Source organism: Rhinopithecus roxellana, chromosome 18 (genome assembly GCF_007565055.1).
Source record: "Rhinopithecus roxellana isolate Shanxi Qingling chromosome 18, ASM756505v1, whole genome shotgun sequence".
NCBI lineage: Eukaryota > Metazoa > Chordata > Mammalia > Primates > Cercopithecidae > Rhinopithecus > Rhinopithecus roxellana.
In genome coordinates, this window is record NC_044566.1 from 24,563,090 (window position 1) to 24,582,416 (window position 19,327).

Sequence of the window (19,327 nt, forward strand, 5' to 3'; positions counted from 1 at the left end):
GGGAGGTTGAGGTGTGAGGATGGCTTCAGAAAAGGAGCTCAAGATTAGCCTAGGCCAGAAAGCAAGACCCCATCTCAACAAATATATATATATTTGTGTGTGTGGTTATTGAGAAACACCTATCCTTTGGAGACATATTGAGGCAAAAAGCACAAAAATTTGAATCCTGTACACTTTGTTTCTCTCCTTTACAATTTCCATTATAGGCTGACCCAGGGAAAGCTGAGGGGTGGAGAGATCTCATAATAAGGAACAGTCACTGGCCATGTTGTAGCTCTTCCTCATCCCCTTTCTATAAAGAGCTGACATTCCAATGACCTCCTGATCTCTGTGGCCAGGTTAGTCATGGATTTAGCAGTACAGAGCTACTTTGACGGTGTAGTTACCAGTAGGCCAAAACCAGAGGGTGTGAGCTCCCGTGGTTTGCAGCAAGAGCCTCTGGGAATCTGTTGGGAAAAAGCTGAGTGTTGGGAAGAAAGCTGAGGCAGGGCTTGCATAATGTCCTCTGGAATGTGTCTAGACTTGCTGGCTCCCTGCTTCTAGCCCTCCTAGGCTCCTTGTATCAATTGTATTCCCATTATCTCAAGTAGCAGAACATGTTCCTTATAAATGCTAAACCATCACAGCTGTAGATCATGCCCCTGCCCTGTTGACCCCCCACATTCTCACCACCTGTTTCTCTGTTGGATTAACAATAAATAGCGTGGGCTCCCAGAGCTCAGGGCCTTCGCAGCCCCCACAATCACCATGGCCTTGTGGTCCCACTTTACTTCTCAAACTGTCTTTTTCTCAGTCCTTTGACTTCATCGGACTTCATTACCCCCAAGACCTGGTGTTCGGTCTGGTCACCCCAACATTCCTGGCTGCCTAATGTGGGGCAACAAAGACCCCAGTGAAGGAACGCTAGAGCATGTGAAAGAGGAGGATGTATCGTCTAAAGGACGCCCAAGGACGTCTAAAAAAAGCTCGGCGGGAAAGCTGAGTGCTTGGAAGAACAGGGGTAGCAACAGGACAAAGTGAAAGCAGACATTCTGCTTATTTAAGTTTCTTAAGGCATTTATTACAAAGAGGGGGAGTGAAAGTTGGTACTCAGAATTTATCACTCACTCTTGAGTTCAGTAAAGCAGTTTTGCCCATGGTTCCCAGAACAAGGGACTATGGAGTTGGATGAATGGGAAAGAATTGGAAGGGATCTTTTAAAAAGTGTATAAAGATGGAGCAAAAATTCCAGTCTCGGTTTGGTCAATGTGGGCGCTAATAAAAGCAGCTCTTGAGCTATTTCAAACAGATGATGAGGCAGATTCAGATGAGGAAGAGGACAGCTGTAAAAAAAATTAGCTTCAGGTTCTAAATGTGAGGAACAGGAAATGGAGGAAATTAAAAGAAAGGGAAACTGAAAAAAGTATGTTTTGTCAGCCCGTCAGCTCCACCTGCTGAATTAAGTGAATAGCCACCTCCTCTCTCTCCCTTTAATGGGCGAGAAGATGAATTAGCTACAAAACTTACTGCCCCTGTAGCTGCAACATTAAAACCTGGAGCAATTGGTGGTGCTATACAAAATTCTATTCAAAAGCCTAGAGCCAAGGGAGACCTTGAAGCATGGCAATTTCCCGTAACTATAATCCAGCAGGGAAGACAGAATATAGCTAATTGGGCCACCTTTCCTTTTAAGATGCTCCCCTCCCCAATTTCTACCCAGCTTAACGCCCCCTGCATTACAATCTCCAAGCCTTGACTCCTTGGCCAGGGCCGTAGAACTGACAACCCAGTACTTTAACAACTGCAACTGGGTCTACGACAAAACAGATCAGGATGAAAACGAATTGAGTAAATTAAAGGGAGGCACATATTCCTATAGTGGCAAATGGGGGCAACAAGCAAACGTCCTTCCACTGTGTTTCCAAAATCCATCTACAAAGGAGAAAGAGAGATATACAAGTAGTTAAAAAACAGTGTACCCTATATCCTTTAAAAGCCAGGGTAAATTTAAAACCTATAATAATTGAAGGTCTTCTCCGTGACCCTATAACACTCCAATACTACCTTGTTTTCAGTGTAAACAAGGGCATAATCCTAAAGCACTGAGACCACTGCCAACCAGTAGACTTCCTATCAAAAATCCCTAACTCACTAACCCTCAGATGGCCCAAATGCGTTCCATCAGTAGCAGCAACTGCTTTGCTAACAGAAGTAGAAAAATAACCTTTAGAGGAAACCTCATTGTGAGCACACCTCACCAGTTCAGAACTATCCTAAGTAAAACAAGCAAAAGGTAGTTTATAAACTAAATCATAAAGCATGGGGCTATTCTGTTAGAAAAAGGTGATTTAACATTAACCACTGAAAATTCCCTTAACCCAGCAGGTTTCCTAATAAGGGATTTAAATCTTAATTACCATACAAAGGTCCAACCAGACCCAGGAGAAACTCCCTTCAGGACAATAGATGGTTCCCCCTAGGTGATTGAGGGGAAAACACACACACACACACACACACACACACACACACACACACACACACACACACACACACACACACAATGGGTATTCGGTAATTGATAAGGAAACTCTTCTAGAGGCAGAGTGAGGAAAATTGCCTAATAATTGGTCTGCTCAAACGTGTGAGCTGTTTGCACTCAGCCAAGCCTTAAAGTACTCACAGAATCAAAAAACTCTACCTCAATCCTAACTCAAAAGGTTACCTACACCCTCTCTGAAACAAATTTGCATAATATCTGTTTATGGGAGTGCATCTTGAAGGGGCAGCTGGGTTGTTATGAAATACTCAGGAACCCAGCCCAGCTCTAGGACTCAGCCCTGAGCACAAAGGCAATGTTGGGCACTCTGGTGACGGACCACTAGAATCCAGCAGCCAGGACCCCTTTCTTTGTGGTCAAGAGAAGTGGGAAAACAGGTGCAAGACTGCTACATCGGTGAGCATAACTAATCCAGTAAGCAGAGGTTCATGGGTGGTTATGCACCCTGGAAAGGAATAAGCATTAGGACCATAGAGGACACTCTAGGACTAATGCTCATTAGAAAATTACTAGGGGTGCTGGCATCCCTGTTTTTTTCAGACGGGAAATGTTCCCCCCAAGGCAAAAACGCGGTTCATGGGTGGTTATGCACCCTGGAAAGGAATAAGCATTAGGACCATAGAGGACACTCTAGGACTAACGCTCATTAGAAAATTACTAGGGGTGCTGGCATCCCTGTTTTTCTCAGACGGGAAATGTTCCCCCCAAGGCAAAAACGCCCTTAAGATGTATCCTTGAGATTTGGCCCAGAGTGTATGTACCTTTCTCCCTCTCAGACTTGAAGCAAATTAAAATAGACCTAGGTAAATTCTCAGATAACCCTGATGGCTATATTGGTGTTTTACAAGGGTTAGGACAATCCTCTGATCTGACATGGAGAGAGATGTTACTGCTAAATCAGACACTAACCCCAAACGAGAGAAGTGCCGCCATAACTGCAGCCTGAGAGTTTGATGATCTCTGGTGTCTCAGTCAGGTCAATGATAGGATGACAACAGAGGAAAGAGAACGATTCCCCACAGACCAGCTGGCAGTTCCCAGTGCAGGCCCTCATCGGGACACAGAATCAGAACGTGGAGATTGGTGCCGCAGACATCTGCTAACTCGCATGCTAAAAGGACTAAGGAAAACTAGGAAGAAGGCTATGAATTATTCGATGATGTCCACTATAACAGGGAAAGGAAGAAAATCCTACCGCCTTTCTGGAGAAACTAAGGAAGGCATTGAGGAAGCATACCTCTCTGTCACCTGACTCTATTCAAGGCCAACTATTCTTAAAGGGTAAGTTTATCACCCAGTCAGCTGCAGACATTAGAAAAAACTTCAGAAGTCTGCCTTAGGCCCGGAACAAAACTTAGAAACCCTATTGAACTTGGCAACCTCAGTTTTTTATAATAAAGATCAGGAGGAGCAGGTGGAATGGGACAAATGGAATTTTTTTTTTAAAAAAAAAAAAAAAGGCCAACACTTTAGTCATGACCCTCAGGCAAGTGGATTTTGGAGGCTCTGGAAAAGGAAAAGGCTGGGCAAATCGCATGCCTAATAGGGCTTGCTTCCAGTGCGGTCTACAAGGACACTTTAAAAAAGATATTCTGAATAGAAATAAGCTGCCCCCTCATCCATGCTGCTTATGTCAAGGGAGTCACTGGAAGGCCCACTGCCCCAAGGGATGAAGGTCCTGAGTCAGAAGCCACTTAACCAGATGATCCAGCAGCAGGACTGAGGGTGCCTGGGGCAAGTGCCAGCCCATGCCATCACCCTCACAGAGCCCCAGGTATGCTTGACCATTGAGGGCTAAGAGGTTAACTGTCTCCTGGATGCTGGCATGGGCTTCTCAGCCTTACTCTCCTGTCCCGGACGACTGTCCTCCAGATCTGTCACTATCCGAGGGGTCCTAGGACAGGCAGTCACTAGATATTTCTCCCAGTCACTAAGTTGTGACTGGGGAAATTTATTCTTTTCACATGCCTTTCTAATTATGCCTGAAAGCCCCACTCCTTTGTTAGGGAGAGACATCCTAGCAAAAGCAGGGACCATTATACACTACAATTAGGAGAAAGAAAAAGGGTAAAAATATACAGACTCTAAGGATGCTTACCTAGTCCTCCATGCCCATGCAGCAATATGGAGAGAAAGGGAAATCCTCACTTCCGAGGGAACACCTATCAAACATCAGGAAGCCATTAGGCCCTCAAATTCTCCTTACCTCTGAATCTACTTCCTCCGATCCCTGCCTAAAGATAATTTTATGGGGAAGAGGATTTGCTTGTGTTCTCTCCAGGTGACAATCGGGTGCCTATGTGGGTGCCCACCAAACATCTGAAGATCTATCATAAGCCACAGCATCTAGTGGACCCACCTGTACAGTGCAAATTGAAGGTTTAAGGACTGCTTTTAAGCCTCGATTTGCTTTCTCTGTGCCTTCTGTTAGAAGGGGCCTGCTTCTCGTTATCAACAGTAAATTTTACCCCACAGTAATTAAACAAGGCACAAGCCAAGTTACAAATGCTTCAGCAATGGCATGCCTCCCGGCTTCAGCCACAAGTTTTTGCTTCTGTTTCAGTAGATTTACTACCATGGGGGATGAGGGTATGCTTGTAGTTTTTCAGGAGATGAACGAACCGTGTGGATGCCCTCAAGATGTGTACAACCATGGAACGGGAGACTGGAGGGATCCATGGATCCCAACCATGGACCAGGTTCCCCCAGTACGAGCCATGAGCCAGTTGAATCTGAATGAGAAGATGAAACGAGGACCATCCAGAGTCACGACGCTAAATGGACTAATGATTTCTGACTCAGCTCCTCTCTACCCTGAATACAAGAGACCCTAATAGGCAGGAATATCATCGCCCCTATTCAGCATGAAGAAGTTACAGAAGACGGACCTTCATCCTGCAACCCCTAGGATTAAGGGTCCTCTTGCAAAAGGGAAAGGAGAGGTATGTGGGAAGCATTCAAACCAGAGCGACTCCAGTTTGAATAAGGGCTAAGAAAAATGAAACTGGATCACCAACTGGCAATTATGGGCTGCACAACCTGCAATAAACTTGCTCAATTAAAAGAGGCCACCTTTTATGCTAATAATGATAGTAATGATACCTTCTCTTTTACAAAATGAGAAGGGGGGCATGTTGGGAAAATGCTGAGTGTTGGGAAGAAAGCTGAGGCAGGGCTTGCATAATGTCCTCTGGAATGTGTGTAGACTTGCTGGTTCCCTGCTTCTAGCCCTCCTAGGCTCCTAGATCAATTGTATTCCCATTGTCTCAAGTAGCAGAACACGTTCCATATAAACGCTAAACAGTCACAGCTGTAGATCATGCACCCGCCCTTGTGACCGCCACATTCTCACCACCTGTTTCTCTGTTGGATTACCAATAAATAGCGTGGGCTCCCAGAGCTCGGGGCCTTTGCAGCCTCTACAATACGATGGCCTTCTGGTCCCACTTTACTTCTCAAACTTTTTCTCGATCCTTTGACTCCATCGGACTTCATTGCCCCCATGACCTGGTGTTGGGTCTGATCACCCCAACAGGAATCCACTGGAAGCCTGGCTTGATGTTTTCTCCAAAGGGTAACTTTATGTCTTGGAAGATGTAATTTCCACATGGTGACAATGTGTGGGGCAGAGACATTTCTTCTCAACTGCAGCAATTTGAAGCTCTAATTCAGAAGCGGACACTGTTCTTTATTGGATTTCAGACTCTCAGGAATCTCTGTTTATAGCTGCAACCTGGAGATTCCCCCCATCTCTCCACCCCAACACCAAGTTCTAGTCTCAGAAAGGCCTAAATAAATAGTTAAGGAAAAGTTGAAGTGTAGCCGCTCAGCTGTTTGTTTTTCTTCTGGCATTTCTCTGTGATAGATTTTTAAAAACCAAACCAATACAAAAAACCAACCACAGTATTTTTCATTCACTCCAATCAAGGGATGGAGCCTACTTCTCTGCCGTTTGAATATAGGCATGGCTATGTGACTTACTATGGTTAGGGAGGCCTAAACAAATGCAACTGAAGCAGAGTGTGGCCAGTGTTTGCACCTTGGAGCTCACTCTTTCTTTGCTGCTGGGAATTCTTTTGTCACCGTGTGAATTGGCCCAGGCTGGCCTCCTGGAGTATGACAGAGCAGGTAAGCAAGGCATGCCAAGTCTGCTGAACCAGCTAAGGCCACAGACACATGAGTGGGGCCCTCCTACATGATCCAGTCTTACCAAGCTGGCTCATATCAGAACTGTCCAGCTGACCTATTACTGGGGAAAAGTTGCTATTTTAGTTCACCAACATTTGAAGTAGTTTGTTATGCAGCAAAAGCAAACCAAAATATTTTCTTTAGTCCCCATATAATATAGAGCTGCAGAATAAAATACTGTTTAATAGGGGTTACTTACATGAGTATGTACTTTAAAAGCAACACGGCTTAATGTTTTGTCATTTTTCTCAGGAAAAAAAAAAATTATGTAAATTTAATATATGTTGTCCTGGCGAGTAAGTAAAGCAGGTGATGGATTATGTGGCAGCACAATATTCACCTATGAATGCACTTGATTATGTATATTCAACAGTAATTCTTTCTTACATTTATTGGTATCATCAGTTTCAGAATAAAGAATGGGATGAGGGCTGATTGTTTATTTGTTTTCAACTTACTATCTTGGAAAATACTACCCAAGAAAACACATTTTCCTTGAAATAGGAAAGAGCATTCCACTGGCTTTTACTCCTGTTTCCATAGACACAATCACATGGGTTATGATGTGGCCCACAGGGATTCGGTGCAGGAACAGCTTTTCTTATGTTTTACTTTAGCAACATGGGTCAGTGATTCACAGAAGAAATGTGGCTTCCTTCTGAGGAGGAGAAAGAATCAGGGTTCCAGACTGGATGTTACGTCTAGTAGATATGTAGTTGGATTTTACTGTTCAAAATTAAAGCATTGGGTCAGTGTTCAAAGGATTGGCATTGGGTTATTTATGACTCGCCTCACTGATGCTAAGCACACCCTTGCCTTTCTGATCACACTTGCTGAGTTATTGCCACGAGGTTGTGTGAGCTTGCCACACCAAACTGCTTGACTCTCTAATATGCTATAAAAACTTATAGCCACATGGCCGCAGGTGTACTTCCCTTTATATTATCCAACAGATATGGACCAAAATTAGAAAATTGAGACATCTTGGTTTTTTTCCCCCTTGAACAGGGATATATTTAGAAACTCTAATCTGAAGACACTCACTTTTGAAATGCTGAGGAAATTGCAAACAATTTATCACATACATATTTGGAAGCATCCACATCATTAAAAGTGTCTATTTTATAACTGAAAATCAAATAATGATCAACAATGGTATTGATTTCTTCCTAGGCAATCTTCTTTTGAATCACTAATTCATTAAAGAACCATTTAAACTGATAAGGTCCATAATTTTCATGGTCTCAGATCTTCAAGGAAAAAAATATGATTATCTTTAAAAATGTTCTAATACAGTAATGGACTAATGTCACTTCAAGAAAAAATATTGAAAAATATGAATCAACTAATATGCAAGATTGGGAAATTTTTAAACTTGCATTTTTTTGTGTGCAAAATATGTATAAATATGTATGTGTAACATATGTACAATGTCTATTTCTAATCTTTGGGCATCATTAGTTAATTTCAGAGTGAGGAATTTTGGAGACAGTATTGTTCTTTCTTGTCTGTTTATTGGGTTATTTTTCTTGAGAAATACTATACAAGATAAACCTTTCTTCCTAGAAATAAGGAAAAAAACAACTGACTGGATTTTCCTTGTTTCTACAGATGCAAGGGCCAAATGACTTTTGAGGTAAGATAAAAACACTTGTTTATTTTTTTTAACTGTATTTTAAATTCAGTGGGGTACATGTATTTATTTGTTACATGGGTATTACATACATCATGCTGGAGATTGGGCTTCTAGTATACCCATTACCCAAATATTGATTGTACCCCACTATTACTGGATTGCTATCAATCTGTTTTCTTTGGTCTAATAGTATTTGTTTTATGGATCTAGGTGCTCTGGTGTTTGGTGCATATATATTTAGGATAGCTAAATTTTGTTGTATTGAATGCTTTATCATTATATAAAGCTTTTCTTTGTCCTTGTACTGTTGTTAGTTTGAAGTTGTTTTATCTGATAAGTGAATGGTTACTCCTACTCACTTTTGTTTTTTATTTGTATCATACATCTTTTTCTATCCTTTTCCTTAGAGTCTGTATGTATCTTTAGCCAGTACATGCATCTCTTGTAGATAGCAGATGGTTTGGTCTTGTCTTTTTAATCCAATTTGCCACTTTATCTTTTAAACTGGGCATTTAGGCCCTTTATATTCAAGGTCAATATTGATATGTGAGGTTCTGTTACTGTCGTAGTGTTATTAGCTAGTTATTCTGTAGTTTTCATTGTGTTTGGAGTTTGTCATTGCTTTATAGCATCTCTGACCTTTGTGTTTTTAGTAGAGATAGGGATTCACCATGTTGGCCAGACTGGTCTCAAACTCCTGACCTCAAGTGATCCGCCTGCCCTTCAGCCTCCCAAAGTGCTGGGATTACAGGCATGAGCCACCACGCCTGGCTTTTCTGTGAGCTTTTCTGATGGTAAAAATTGTCTTTTTGTTTCCCTATTTAGAACTCCTTTGATCATTTCTTATAGGTCCAGTTTGGTGGTGACAAATTCTCTCAGCATGTCCTTGTCTGAGAAAGACTTTATTTCTCCTTCATTTATGAAGCTTACTTTGGCAGGATATAACATTCTAAAATTTTGGCATGTTTTTTCTTTAAAGGGGCAAAAAGTAGGCCGCCAATCTCTTCTGACTTGTAGGACTTCTGCTGAAAAGTCTACTGTTAGCTTGGTTTTCCTTTATAGGTGATTTGACCGTTTTCTCCAGCTGTCTTTAAGATTGTTTTCTTTAGCATTGATTTTGGGCTTCTCTAGCAAGATTAGGGAGATTTATCTAAATTATTCCCTCAAATAATTATTCCCTCAAATAGTTGTTTACTTTTACTTTTCTCAGGAATGCCAATAAGTCAAAGATTTGGTCACTTTACATAATCCCATATTCCTTGAAGTCTTTGGCAAACACTTGTTTTTAAAAGGCAACAAAAATCTTCACTGTGACCTGCAGGAGGTATTCTTATACTGTCATGTAGAAAACAAATATGTACATTTGAATTCATTTTATTTTGTCTTGCCTTAATCTTTTTCCTTACCTTAAAATATTGTTCACCCATTGCTTTTTCATCTACACCCTTCTTTTTATTTTATTGTGACCAATACTGGCATCTTTGTGTAGCATGATTTTAAGCTTCCTCAAAGTTTAAAGATTTTCACTTAACATGGAAACATTTAAAACAATAATACTTACCATTGACGTTTTTTCCGTGCAAACATAACTACCCTAACAATATCAAAGACAAAAATAAAGCCAAGTATTTTACAAATCAGTAACCATAACATTAGTCAATCAGCATCAGGAGAATGTTCTTTTTTGGGAATTTAAGCTGAAGATAATTCCTAAGGGATTAGCCATATGAATGTTTTAGAGCCCTAAATGTACTTTGCAAAATTCTTTATTATAAGAAAAACAAAAAAATCCCAAACATCCAAAAATTGGAAAACGTGATTGAAGTAGATTTTGATATGTGACAGACTGGCATACAATGATTAAAATATAAATGTAAAAACGGTGTATCATGTAGAATGTTTACAATATAAAGCTAAGATAAAAATCAGGTTTCAATGCAGCATCTGCACGATGTTTACATCTTTGTCAAATTATATGTGGATGTCTTCAAGAACTGGAAACAATCGGAAAAACATAAATCAGAGCAGAATAGTGAGATTTTGAGACATGAGTTCTTTTAAAAGTTCCTTTATTATTGGGATGTTTGACTATCAATTTTTAAAACTTGTATCTACTTTCCTTAATAAACTGATACTTTAATTGTGATAAAGGTAGCTGATAAAAATCTTAGTCCATAAGGTCCCATGATCAACAAATATAAATTTATTTTCCTATATATAAAATTAATGTCTTTCGGGGGCCCCATTCTCTTGAATCTCAAATCAGTCTTGGGTGTTCCTTGTGATTTCTTGGAGGCACATCATTTTTTTAAACCTTGCTGTTATAGTCCCAGGTGATTATCTCTTCCTTATCTTGATCAGTTGGATTCTTTGATCACCTCTTCTCTTAGAAATATTGGCATAACGCGGCTGGGCGTGGTGGCTCATACCTGTAATCCTAGTAATTTGGGAGACCAAGGCAGGCAGATTACCTGAGCTCAGGAGTTGGAGACCAGCCTGGGCAACATGGTGAAACCCCATCTCTACTAAAATAAAAAAAAAATAAGCCTGGTGTGGTGGTGCACGCGTGTAGTCCCAGCTACTCAGGAGACTGAGGCAGGAGAATGGCTTAAACCCGAGAGGCGGATGTTGCAGTGAGCTGAGATGGTGCCATTGCACTCCAGCCTGAGTGACAGAGCAAGACTCCGTCTCCTGCCCCAGTCCCCCCCCCCCAAAAAATATTGGAACAACTCAGGGCGGGCACGGTGGCTCACGCCTGTAATCCCAGCACTTTGGGAGGCCAAGGCCAGCGGATCACGAGGTCAGGAGATCGAGGCCATCCTGGCTATCACGGTGAAACCCCGTCTCTACTAAAAATATTTAAAAAAAAAGAAAAAATAGCCGGGCGTAGTGGTGGGCGCCTGTAGTCCCAGCTACTCGGGAGGCTGAGGCAGGAGAATGGCATGAACCCGGGAGGTGGAGCTTGCAGTGAGTCCACATCACACCACTGCACTCCAGCCTGGGCGACAGAGCGAGAACCCGTCTTAAAAGAGAGAGGGAGGGAGGAAGGGAGGGAAGGAAGGAAGGGAAGGAAGGAAGGGAAGAAGGACTGGTGCAACCCGGATGGGCACAGTAGCTAACACCTGTAATTCCAACACTTTGGGAGGCCAAGGCGGATGAATAACCTGGGGTCAGGGGTTTGAGACCAGCCTGGCCAACATGGTGTAACCGCGTCTCTACTAAAAATACAAAAAAATTAGTGTAGTGTGGTGGCATTTGCCTGTAATCCCAGCTACTCAGGAGGCTGAGGTAGGAGAATCGCTTGAACTCAGCAGGCGGAGGTTGCAGGGAGCCGAGATAACGCCATTGCCCTCCAGCCTGGGTAACGAGAATGAAACTCTGCCTCAAAAGAAAAGAAAAGGAAAAGGAAATATTGGCACAGCTCTTAGAAACATGGGAGCCTGCATATATCCACACTCACCTGGGCTACAGTTTAAATACTGGTTCCTTCCTTTAGGCACATAGGATCATGCCGAGCTAAAAGGGGCCTGTCAAAACTCTGAAAAACTCTCTTATCTTCCTCAGTAGAAATCCCTAAACAATTCTCTTGCCGATGGTTGTACCTGCTGCCTAAAACTCTAAGGTCTCGATGCTCCACAACCAAGTTTTACTTTGAAAATGGTATGTGGTTCACTTATCGCCCAATTCCCATCCTCACGGGAAACGTGATCATACTTTCTACCCCAGCCTTGGAGTAGGTAGCAAAACGGAGAGAGAGAATAAGTGTGAAGAAGAGAGAGAAAGGAAATATAGCAAAATATTGAGAGATGATGATTCTAAGTGAAGGCTATATATTAATTGCACAATTTTTCCAGCTTTTTTATTTTGTTATTTTTTAAAATAAACTGTTGGGAAAGCAAGAAAGAATGGAAGAGCTGAATTGGAAGTCGACAGTATAGATATGTGCCTTTTATGGAATTTTGGTATGATAGAGGAGAGAATTAGGATTGTGAATAGGACAGAAGGGAATTGTATAATTTCTTGCTCTTTATGTAAAAAAGTAAAAATTAAAAATAAAAACAACTCTAGTCTGGGCACAGTGGCTCACACCAGTAATCCCAACACTTTGGGAGGCCGACGGGGGTGGATCACTTGAGGCCAGTAGTTTGGGACAAGCCTGGCCAACGTGGAGAAACCCTGTCTCTACAAAAAACATAAAAATTAGCTGGGTGTGGTGGTGTACACCTGTAATGCCAGTTACTTGGGAGGCTGAGGCAGGAGAATCATTTGAACCCAGGAGATGGAGTTTGTAGTGAGCTGAGATCATGCCACTGCACTCCAGCTTGTGTGACAAAGATCTTGTCTCAAAAACACAAAAACAAAAAAACCAAGCAGGTTATTTCCATACACATCTGTAACTTCAACTACATATTAACATTTGCAAACACTTGGAAAAAATTCTACCTCAGAAGTGGCTTTTGTTTTATTGTGTCCCCATAACTTTTTTCCTTTCATTTAAAAATATTCCACCATGGTAATAAAGACAGAGTGGTACTGGCAAAAGTAAAGAAATATAGATCAATGGAACATAATAGACAGCTAATAAATAGACCCACATAATACATAGGTAACTGGTATATGACAAAGGGGCAAAGGCAATAAGGTGAAGAAAAATCTTTTCAACAAGTGGTGATGGACCAATTGGACATCCACATGAAAAAAATGGATCTAGAAACAGACCTTACACCCTTCACAAAAATGAACTCAAAATGGGTTATAGATTTAAATGTAAAACACAAAACTAGAAGATAATGAGCAAAAAGCTGTATGGCATCATTTATGGCTATGATGTTTTAGATAAAACACCAAGTGCACAACCTGTTAAAAAAAAAAAAAAAAAAAACTGGGCTTCATTCAAATTAAAAACTACTATATTGTGAAAGACACTGTCAGGAGAATAGGAAGAAAAGCCAGAGACTAGGGGAGCATATTTGCACAAGACATGTCTGATAAAGGACTGTTCTCCAGAATATACAAAGAAATCTTAGAAGTCAACAATAAGAAAATAAACAACCTGATTTTTTAAATGAGCAAAAGGCTTAAACATATATATCACCAAAGAAAATATACGGAAGGCAAATAAGCATCTGAAAGGATGCTCCACATCATGCATCATTAGGCAAATGCAAACGACAATGGGACATGATACCACTACATGCCTGTTAGCGTGGCCAAAATCCAAAGCATTGACAACACCAATGCTGGAGGATGTGGAGCCGGAAAAATTCTCGTTTGTTGCTGGTAGAAATGCAAAATGGTACAGACACTTTGGAAGACACGTTAGCAGTTTCTTACAAAACTAAACTTATGACACAGGAATCCTGCTCTCCAGTATGTTACCCAAGTGAGCTGAAAAATTATGTCCACACAAAAACCTGCACAATGATGTTTCTAGCAGCTTTATTCATCATTGTCAAAACAGGGAAGCAACCAAGATAGCCTTTGGTAGGTGAGTGGATCAGTAAACTGGTACATCTAGACAATGGAATATTATTCAGTGCCAAAAAGAAATGAGCTATCAAGCCATGAATCGGCATGGAGGAAACAGAAATTCGTATTACTGAGTGAAAGAAGCTGATTGGAAAAGGTATGGTTTCAACTATGTGGCATTCTAGGAAAAAAAAAAAAAAACACTATGAGGACAGTAAAAAGGTCAGTGGTTGCCGGGGATAGAGGTGAGGGAGGAATGAGAAAATAGAACATAAAGTTTTTAGTACATTGAAACTCTTCTATATGATACACAATGGTGGATATATGTCATTAGACATTTTCAAAGCTGATAAAATATACAACACTAGTATGCCGAGAACCAAGCCGGGTCCAACCGCATTTTCTCCAGGCCCAATAATGAGAAGCAGACAAACTAGGAAAGAAGAGAATTTATTGCTGTAACCGAATACAGGGAGAAGGCTGGAGATAATTCCACCAGACCAACTCAAAGTGTTACAATTTTCTTAGTGCTTATATAGGTTGGGGTTATGTGCCTACCTGTAGCATAGCATTCGCCTGTCTATAGGTAACTAATTTTGCTTTAACTAGAAGGTCAAAGGCCAAAAAATGGTTGCTAAGTCCGATTAAGCTGTGAGGCCCAGTACCTTCAATGCCTGTCTACTGTGGTACCGGAGTGATTATTTCTAATTCATCTTCTTTACAGCTTGGTCCGGAGAGCTGCCTTAGACTCCACAATGAATCTATTCAAACAGCTGCCTCTGTTACCTTGACTCATCTCAGAGTTTGTCAACCCAAGAAGGGTCCTGGCACTATGAATATAAGACTCTCTATTATTTTGGCTTGCTCCTGGTTAGGGAGAAGCCATTCAAGGCTCCTACTGACTAAATATTTTATTTCTAGCTTTGATGTCTAGGCACTGATTTCCTAGGTTTAACTATTTGCTCAACGTTAAGGCGGTGCTGTGGAAATGTGTCTGTGTAACTGAAGTGCTATGCAAGCCTGTGTGTGTGATTGTCAGGGAGAATTGGCCTGGCACACTAGGAGTGAACACGGGGGTGTAAACTATGGACTTGGGGTGATAATGATGGACTTGGGGTGATCATGATTGTCAGCATAGGTTCACCGTTTGCAACAAATGTACCACTGTGGTGCGGCATGTTGATAGTGAGGGAGGCTGGGCCTGCCCACGGAGGGGGTTCTGGGAGTATATGGGAACTCTATAGTTTCTGCTCCATTTTGCTGTGAACCTAACATTGCTCCAAAAATAAAATATATTTAAAAGGGCAAAAATTATAAAATTAGAGCAGATATAAGCTTGAGGAATAAAAGAAGAACTAATTGTAAGACTCACAGCAAACTAGAAGAAGTCACTAAATGCCACTTGTACCTTTTTTTTTTTTTTTTGAGATGGAGTCTCGCTCTGTTGCCCAGGCTGGAGTGCAATGGCATGATCTTGGCTCACTGCAACCTCTACCTCCTGAGTTCAAGCAATTCTCCTGCCTCAACCTCCGGAGTAGCTGGGATTACAGATGCCTGCCACTATACCTGGCTAATTTTTTGTATTTTTAGTAGAGACAGGGTTTCACCATGTTGGCTAGGCTGGTCTTGAACTCCTGACCTCAAGTGATCTGCCCGCCTTGGCCTCCCAAAGTGCTGGGATTATAGGCATGAGCCACCATGCCCTGCCAACTTGTTCTATTTTAATAAAAGATTTTCTATATTTTCATGAAAAATCTTTCTTTAAATCCTCATTCCCAGTAAATACATTTTTATTTTTGCTTGCCCACTATAAATATTAAAAATTGGGAAGTTTTTAAGAATAATATTGAAAATATTTTCTGTATCTTTTTCTTTGCCTAAATGTCTGTGGTCAGGATCTTTGTTGCAGTTAAACCTATTTAACTTCTTCCTCAGTGACTAAATGTAAGAATAAAAACAACCTCACTATTCTGTGACTCAATAAGCCTGTGAATGTTGTGTCATTTTAATGGGCCAAATATTTGGAATAAAATCTTATGATTGTAGAAACGAGATATAGATTTGATGGAAAAAAAGTTGCTTGAGAACAAACGACATGAACTTTTATGTAAAAATGTGGACATATACAAATTTACTGCATACTAAGTTTATCTTTGAGAAGGCTGATTCATAGACTCATAAGTGATGCAATTGTGGTGAAGAATGAAACATTCTACCGAGGTCACAGTATTGCTAATGGCAGCCTTCTGGTAACCTGTGATACCCCGGTTCCCTCGGCTAAATTCATCTTGTCCATTCTTAATGATAGGAAACACTAGGATCTATTTTACTTTGTGTTAAAGCATGTGTGCCTTTCTAAAAGGCCTCTTTTAGAAAAGTCTTGGCCCTGCCTGAAGGTATTAACTATAGCAGACCTCCAGGGATAAGAAACATTTGCTCAGCTCTAATTATTTTATCAGATGTCAGCCTCACTGCCTAAATGCCTAAATGCCTAAATTCTAAAGCAAGTCAGTTGCCTTTCAATCAACAAGACAGAACCATCTACACCTCACAGATACCCATCAGAAAAAGCTATGGAGACAATTTCTTCTCCAGAAGGATCAGAACAGGCTAGTCATTTATTTCCTGAGATTCTCTTTTACCTTTTTTTCATTCTGATCATAAGAAAAAGATACGCATGTGCTATATTACATTAATTCTTCCAGTGTAGCAATGTATCGTCAGAACTACAATTAAATATTTTACCTGGTGATCCTAGCACTTTGGGAGGCCAAGGCAAGAGGATCACTTGAGGCCAGGAGTTCAAGAGCAGCCTGGGCAATGTAGTAAGACCTCATCTCTATTTATTATTATTATTTTTCTCATGTACTTTGCCTTGTATCTGGAGAAGTGTGTGAAATAATGTTACCTTAGACATTGCATCATTTCTTGTTAATGTATCAAGAGTTTATTACGAACTTCTATCCTGCCACATGAGAAATTCTTCTGAGTTCAGAACTAGGACATATTGGCCATTTCTAGTAATTTAGCTTTCTATGTCAAACGATAATTACTGAGCTCAGCACCGTTGTCTTTTCACTTTGGCTGCCAGGAAGCTAAGTGATTTTTATGGCCATAATTTCATTAGCCTTCTCCGCTTTGCATCTCGTGTCATTTTGCCCTTGTTTTCATTTTATAAAAATTCGCTTTCTCTCTCCAACATGACAAAACACTTTACAAACTCGAAGGCATTAAATCCCAGGCATGTTTGCTGAGCAGTTATGATGTGGTCATCCATGGCACTGAATGAGAACAAAAGTCAGATTCAAGATCCTGATGGAGGCTCTTGGAGACTCACAGCAAGTCAGACATCCAAGCTACAATTGTCAGAAAATGAAGTACATAGTGTAACAGAAATAGATACAAGTTGCAGTGGAATAGAGATGGACAATATCTGTTTTGTTAGAGGAGAACTAGAAGACTCCACAAGAATGTGAACTCTTAACCTGGGTCTGGAAGGATGAGTAAGACACTGCAAGCAAGTATGTTTGTAACGTACAACCGATCATGAATCCCAGGATACAAATGCAAGATCTATAAAACTTAGTATCATTTTTCTGTAACCAAATGTATCTCATTTGACCCCTGTATTGTGGTTTAATCTGAATAAGTTGGTCTCTATCCTATGAGCCCATGAAATGTTCATTTGATTTAGGGAGTTCAAGAAAATTGTGGTTCTGATTCATTTAATATTCTAAATATAGTGTTTTCTGCCTGGATGTTGACTTTTGAAGCTCAAATATTAAGTATTTGATTCTTTTATTTATCTTTGTATTTTTGATGTATCATCCCTTCCCAGAGGTAATAACAGGAAGATAAAATGCTGACAGAAAAAGGGGAAACCAGGTATTATTGTGCCCAACATTGAGTGCCATAATAAAACAACATCCCTTAGTTGAAAGAGGCCTCAGTGGCAAGGGACCTTAGCTATTATCTCTGTCAAGTTCCTTCACCCTCATTTTATGGAGTAGGAAATTGATGCTAAGAAAGGCAGAGTGATGCTCTCAATATTATCCTGGTCAGTTGGAATTATGGGCTGCACCTTTTTTTTTTTTTTTTTTGAAATGAAGTCTCGCTCTGTCGCCCAGCCTGGAGTGCAATGGTGCGATCTCGGCTCACTGCAACCTCTGCCTCCTGGGTTCAAGCAATTTTCCTGCCTCAGCCTTCACAGTACCTGGGACTACAGGCATGTGACACCACGCCCGGATATATTTTTGTATTTTTAGTAGAGACGGGGTTTCACCATATTTGTCAGGCTGGTCTTGAACTCCTGACCTCATGATCTGCCCACTTTGGCCTCCCAGAGTGCTGGGATTATAGGTGTGAACCACCACACTCGGCCTGTGGACTGCACTTTTAACCCCAGCCTCAGCAGTATTCCAGATGTCTTCAATATTTCTTTAATCTGGGGCACTAAAGAATTGCCAAAGAAGTTTGTTACAACTTATCAGTGATGCATATTTCAGGACTTTACTGTCAGAGATTCAAATACAGAATGCATTTTTACCAAGCACTTCAGGTGAGACTAATACAAAGGACCCGCCCTTTCAAGTACACAGAGTTAAAGTCTGAGCTCAGTAAGAGCAGAAGCCGAGTTTTGTTAATCTTTTTATCCCCAGTGCCTACCTAGCACATATTGTATAGAAAGTGTGTAATGTTGAATGCATGCAAACTCTATTTCTAAAAATACACACCACCTTCATTTGTTGTTTGTTTCTAGCAAAGCACTGGCAAATTTGTCCTTTACTGGAATATTTTGAATTGTTATCTTTGAATTGTTATGTTTCTGCATTTCTTTATAGATCAAGCTTTTCAATACAAAGCCCAGATCAAGCTTTTCAACACAAAAAGCCATCAGCCTTAACAAAATCCCAGGAAGCGGAATTCAAGCAGTGAAAGATAATGTTTTGTTTAAGTTGTCAGTGTTCGCCCTTCAAAAATGTAAGATATAATTCCAAATCAAAATCCAAGTTGCTTTTTTTTGGTATTTTGTGATTTATTATAGCATTACTTTTATTTGTGAGGAAAATATATTGAAGGTTTTTATCTTATTAAATATGTAACTATTAAATATTTAGATCTACAAAATGAATTTCTCTATATTTTATGAACAAAATATCCTAGAAAAGACTTTTTAAATAAATGAAGATTAGTGAGGATAATTATTTCACATAGAAAAATTAGCTATGGCTTCCAAGACCTAATCTACTCAATAAAATAAGTTATGATACCTTAAAATAACAACTGGGGAAAATAGATATAAGTTAAAAAAAAAATCCACGAGGAAAGAAGTCTACATGGTAAGTATTCTGAGGTCAGGACTTTTTCAACTTTATCACAAAATTCACAGGGTGGGTAAATAGTATTTCCACATTTTAAAAAGGTTTCGAGGAAGCCTCAGTATAATCAACCGCTAACATATTATCTTCTAGATAGCCAAGTTCTGTAGCTCACAACAC

At 40.4% G+C, this 19,327-nt stretch overlaps 1 long non-coding RNA gene across 1 annotated transcript; it reads left to right on the top strand.

The window, feature by feature from the left end:
• Nucleotides 1–6,633: 6,633 nt before the first annotated feature.
• On the top strand, nt 6,634–18,838 carry LOC104672735. Its single transcript, XR_749434.1, has 4 exons — nt 6,634–6,664; nt 8,291–8,360; nt 17,573–17,614; nt 18,671–18,838. It is a non-coding gene; the product is annotated as an uncharacterized LOC104672735 (long non-coding RNA).
• The last annotated feature ends 489 nt before the right edge of the window (nt 18,839–19,327 follow it).